The sequence below is a fragment of the Enhydra lutris genome, unplaced genomic scaffold (assembly GCF_002288905.1).
Source record: "Enhydra lutris kenyoni isolate GAN:26980312 unplaced genomic scaffold, ASM228890v2 scaffoldscaffold46, whole genome shotgun sequence".
NCBI lineage: Eukaryota > Metazoa > Chordata > Mammalia > Carnivora > Mustelidae > Enhydra > Enhydra lutris.
Genome location: NW_019154130.1, coordinates 16763795 through 16769814, shown reverse-complemented (window position 1 = coordinate 16769814; position 6020 = coordinate 16763795).

Here is a 6020-nt window from a genome sequence, read left to right as displayed (position 1 = left end):
GAGGTGCCATTTACAGACGGGGAAACTGAGGCCCAGAGAGGCAACACCACAGCAACACTGAACCCAGGGATCTGATGCCAGGTTCCCCTTGGAGATTGTCATTATTGGGAAAATCAGCACAGCCATCATTCACCAGCCCTCAGTGCCAGGCTCTTAACAGGCATCCCTAGGCAGGGACGCAAACCCCATTTATTGCTCAGAAAAAAGAGGCTCAGACCAACCAAGGAGGCAGGACTGAGGCCCTGAGTGCCAAACTCCAGAGTCAGTGCTCCATGGCGCCGCCTCTGGTGCGTTCCCAGAGTCACAGGAGGTAACAAGGTGGGAGCAAATGCACCCTTTTCAGCACCACACCCTCCTGGAAATTAGCTCCTTCAACCCTCCTTACGCCCTACCAGGCACCTGGCTTCGTTACTGCATCCGTTTTGCAGATGAAGAAACTGAGGCTTGGGGGAATAAAGGAATGTCTTGCCACCCAAGATAACAGCAGAAGGATGCATTCATTAGGAGTCAACTCATAAGCCCTTCTGGGGAGTGGCTTGCACACTCCCTGGGGAGACGGGTCCATGCACGTGTGACAATGAGCATGAAGGAAGATTAGAAGGATGACAGGGAAGGGGGACCAGGTCCACCTCTGGAGAAAACAGGCAGGTGACAGGGAGAGACTCCCTCCACGGCTTGGCTCCAAGGTGGACCTGTGACCCAAGCCTGGCCAATGAGCACATCACTCCCCCTACCCCCACCGCCCTCATTGGAGGGCGAAGCCTCAGTAGCCGGGTCACCCTAAGGAGATGGCTGAGAAGCCTTTACTTGAGTATGTCCCCTACTCCTTACTGCAGGCAAGCAGGGCCACGTATGTATAGAATCAAGGTGGAAACACCAAGGTCCTAAGGTCACAAGCTTTAAGCCAGAACCCTAATCCCAACCCGAGCCCCACCTGTGCGGGGGCTGAGCTGACCCCAGGAGAAAGCACCAAGGCGAGACCCGAGGAATGAGGCTTCACGGACCAACTTCTCTGCAGATGGTCAACTCTGGAGAAAAATGCTCAGCATTCGCCACCCTCTGAACCCCAGCTGCGTGCTGCACTGAGCTAAGCCCCAGGAAGCCACTCCTGATGAGTACAGACAGCTCAGCCCCGCACAGAGGCAGGAGACTCACCCATTTCCCAGATAAGAAAATGGAGACTCGGCTCGTGATCGTGCAGCTTTTCTTCTCCCTTGGGGAGAAATCGCCCACGTTCTAACCAATGCCGCTGGTGAATGTGGACGGGGGCTTACTTTGCAACATGTGCTGTGACATAGCTTAGTTCATTTATCCTGGTGGGGGGGTAGTAGGTGCCATCCCCCGTGGGAGGCGGAATAGTGGCTTCTGGATGGTGGCCACGTCCTAACCCTGTGACTTGGTTCTGTTACAGCAAGGGCGAGGAAGGGAGCAGGGGGCATTAAGGTTGTGTTTCAGCTGCCCTGAAACTAGGGAGGGGGTCCTGGATATCCAGGTAAGCCCTGTTGTAATCCCGGGATCCTGAGAAGTCAAAGAGGGGACAGGAGGCTCAGTGTCAGCGCTGAAGAGGACACCTCACCGGCTCTGACAAGAGAAAGGGGCCGCTCCACACGGGAAAACACAAGCAAACAGACTTTCCCTCTGAGCCTCCCAAAGGACCACAGGCTTCTCAACACCCTGACTCTGGCCCAGCGAGACCTGTCTCAGACTTGTGATCTCCAGAACTGCGAGAGAACAAGTGTGTGTTGTTTTTCAGCCACTAACCAGCCGTCTCGGGAAACAAACACCCCATTTTACGGAAGAGGAAACTGAGGCTCAGAGAGGCGGAGCCCGCTTACCTGGGAGGAGTCAGGGCTGGAGGTGGGACTCCCAGCAGCCCCTCTGCTTCCCCACCAGCCCCTTATCCATCCCCAGCTGGCTGGTCTGAAGTGGAGCTAAAACTGAGGATTTGACCGCAGGTCTGCAGATCTTCTGGCCCTTTGCATGGCGTCGCCCTGCCTTGAGGAGTGTTTGCTCCTGAAAGGCAGCTGCGGGAGGTTCGGGGAAGGGGACAGAAGGAGTGGACCGAAGGCAGAGGAGAGGAGGTGATGAATCAGGTGTTCCCTCCTCTGGACGAAGCTGGTTGTCCGACACTGTCCCTCCTCTGGGTATGAATGTGGGGCCTTCCCCAGGGTCTCAGCACCTCCACCTCCAGGTGGGGGGTAGCAGGATGAAGCCCAAACTGGCGGAAGGACAAGGCTGCCAGTCCCTGCCACCCTGTTGAAGGGATGCAAGCAAAAAGGTGCAATGACTTCTGAGTTCAAATTGCTTCTAGGCTTGACCTGTAAGGATGGCGACTGTAAAAATGAACAAAAAAGCTGGTACGTGTTGGGGAGGATACGGAGAAAACTGAATCCTCGTGCCCTGTTGGTGGGAAGGTAGGATGGTGTAGCCCCTATGGAAAACAGTACCACGGCTTCTCTAAGTGATGGAGAGAATTGTCATCTGGTGAACAATTCCACGTCTGGTAAGCTACCCCCAGAGGAGTGAAAGGAGGGACTCAGAGATGTCTTTGCACTCCCATGCTCACAGCCAGCATTATTCCCAAAAAGCCAGAAGGTGGAAGAAACCCAAGTGACTATCGATGGATGAATAGATGGATGGATGGATGAACAGAATGTGGGCACTGTGGTCTGAAGTCTGTGTCTGGCTATGCCCCCCATTCATTAGTTGGAATCCTAAAGCCGGCAGTGATGGCATCGGGAGGTGGAGCCTCTGGGATGTCCTTAGGTCAGGAGGGTGGAATCTTCATGAAGGCGACTAATGATCTTAGAAGAGGCCCCAAGAGAGCTCCCTGCCCTTTCTGAACACGGTGAGATGTTTGCGACCCAGAAGAGGTCTCTCACCTGGCCATGGTGTCACCCTGATCTTGGATTTCTAGCCTCCAGAACTGTAAGCTATGAAATTCTGTTATTTATAAGCCCCCAAATCTGTGGTATTTTGTCATAGAAGCCCGAATGGACTAAGACAGGAGTGCATATGTTCCATGGAATGTTATCCAGCCCAAAAAAGGACAGATGTTCGGACACCTGCGGTAACAGGAAAGAACCTTGTGGAACTTGTGCTGAGCGAAAGAAGCCAGCCACAGAGAGACAAATACTGCGTGATTCCACTCACAGGAAGTACCTAGGGTTGGCAAATGCACTCACGGAGACAAAGTAGCTGGCGGTCGCCAGGGCGGGGGGAAGGGGGCAATGGGAGTGTGTAAGGGATAAGGAGTTCCCGTTTGAGACAAGAATGTTGTGGAGATGGAGGGCCGTGCTGGTTGCTCAACTGTGTAGATGTACGAAATGTCGCTCAACTGTACACTTCGGAATGGCTAAAATGGTGAATTTTGTTATGTATACCTTACCCCAATAAAAAAAATGAAAAATGAGACATCCTAGATTCTTGGCCTGTGTTTCCTGGACATGAAGCTGCTTAGAGCTACACGTGGGTGAGAATATCACAAGATACAGATCATCATTGGGAGTGGCCTTTCCTATTATCTCTGGGGGTGACCACATCTCTGCCAATAAGACTGCTTTCCAAAATCCCTCTTCCGCTCAGTAGCCGGAGGGACTTGGGGATCCCTAGGTATACATTTCGTTTTCAAATCCACATTTCATATGTATATTCGTATTCTTTTGCATGATACATATGTATCATGTAACAGGAGAAGCACAGAAGCTGAGAGACCAGCTCCCAACTGGAGGTGGTCAGGGAGACCTGACTGGAGGAAGCACCATTGGATTTTTTTTTTTTTTTAAGATTTTGTTTATTTATTTGACAGAGCGAGAGATCACAAGTAGGCCAGAGAGGCAGGCAGAGAGGCAGGCAGAGAGAGAGGGGGAAGCAGACTCCCTGCCGAGCAGAGAGCCTGATGCGGGGCTCGATCCCAGGACCCTGAGATCCTGACCTGAACGGAAGGCAGATGTTTAACCAAAGGAGCCACTCAGGCAACCCTCAAGATGTGATTTAAAGAAAAAACACATTTTGAGAGATACGCTAATGCCTGCAGTTCACTCTGAAATGGGTCCAAATACGAAAATGGATTGACAGATTGAGAGAGGGTTGGACAGACAGAAAGATAGTAAGCAAAGACAAGCACAAGAGAATGTCAAGGATAGCTGTGAGTATCAGGTGATTAGGGGTCTGCGGCAGAGAATTCAACTTTTTGGTGTTTGGAGATTTTTCATAGTAAAGTGGCAGGGGGAAGAATGACTCTGGGTTAAAAGGCCAGCTGACTTTTGGAGCTGGGGAATTAGGTGGGGAGGGCACACCAAGGGGCAGAAGTTAGGGTGCCAAGTTTGGCAGCGCCGCACATTCATGATGTAGACAAGCTCTTACACTCAAGGACATGGGGCTCATTCAGGTGGTTGGTCGGGGCGCAGGGGCTCCAGAATCTGCTGACCCCGGGAGGGAGAGACTTCACTGAATAGAGAGGATGGCTGGCCTCCAGCCCAGGCCTGGCCCAGGAGGTGTCAGGTTCTTGATGGGGATCCAAGGGATGATGTTGGTTGGATTAGCCCCAGGGAGAGGAGTGGGGCCGGTCTGGATGGTGTCCTTATGTTTCAGGATACAACCTCTGCAGAGGTTCAGGATTTCTGGAAAAGCAAGAAGCTTAGCAAGATTGGGTCTGGCTCAGCAGAGAGCAGAGAGCGACGGGCGCCCCTTCTTGAAGTCAAGCTGAAAAGACCAAGTCTACCTGTGGCCTTTGGGATACAACCTCCTATCAGAGCTGTGCCTTTCTCGGATGGGGGCTTCTTTAAGATGTCAGCTGAGGCAGGAGGCTGGTGAGCGGCAGTGGTATCACCCAGGGAGGCGGCCTGCCTGTTCCGGACCCGAGAATAAGTCAAGGCCAAAGTGTTTCCTTTAAGAAATACTTTATTCCAGGGGCACCTGGGTGGCTCAGTGGGTTAAAGAAATACTTTATTCCACACATCTCCTGGTGGGTTCCCCCACCCACCCCTCCCAGGTAGTAGCTAGTCATCAACTTCTCTTTCCTTCCAAAGCCGAGAGAGCCTCTTGCACCTGGAAACGTTTCTTCAGGTCCCAAGGCAGCACAGAGGTCTGCTCCCTCTCCCGGTTGGCCTCCGGATGGGACAGCAGCTCATTCATCTTTCCCCCACTCCTCACCGCTGCCAGGACAATCTTCTTTGCCAGGGCTGTCATTGGCCGATGGCCCAACTGTATTTTTTTTTTTAACTCAGGCGTCCTCAAGCATCCTGGCTTGTGGGGGCTTCCCTGAGCATCCTCGCCAGCCTCTGAACGGGTCCGCAGGGAAACCGCCCATCCTGGCAGTAGGGGAGTGGCTGGCTGCTCCCATCCCTGTCACCGGGGGAACCCAGGGACGGGGCCGGGAGGACAGGAGGTCTGACGTGGGGCAGCCTGTGAAGCCCAGAGCTGGTGGGCCTGTCACAGAGATCTCCCTGAGCAAATCGGTGTGGCCCCAGGGGCCACAGCTCCACCCGTTGGGGCCGGATCCCTCTGCCAACATCCAGGCACGAGGTGAGAGAGTGACAGCAGAGGGCCTCTCCGGGAGGGGTAGTGTTGATCATAGCAGTGACACTCATGACCCACCTGTCCACGAGGGTGTGTGCTGGGGGAAGGAAGGGGCCGGTGGGGGGCTAGGAGCCACAGGGAAGCCGGACGATTCTGCCCATTTACTGTCTCTCCCTCAAAAACAAAATCTCTGAGCATGGACCAATGAGACATTCCTGGTGACTCGCTAAGGGTGACTTGGGGAATAATAAATCATTTCCTCTCTTAGAAAATTATTCAAACCCGTTTCCGGGTGACTCGACAGCATCTCAATAAGCATCATTACCAAAATAGGGATTTTTGTTTCTTCTTGTCTCTGCTCTTCTTTCCTTGGCCTAGTTATTCTGCTGAAATACAGAAGATGCTTCCATCAGGAATTGGTCTCAGAGTGAAAAAAATAAAAGATTCCAGGATCTGATACAAGAACTCCTGGATCCCGCATGCCAGGCACCAGGAAGCAG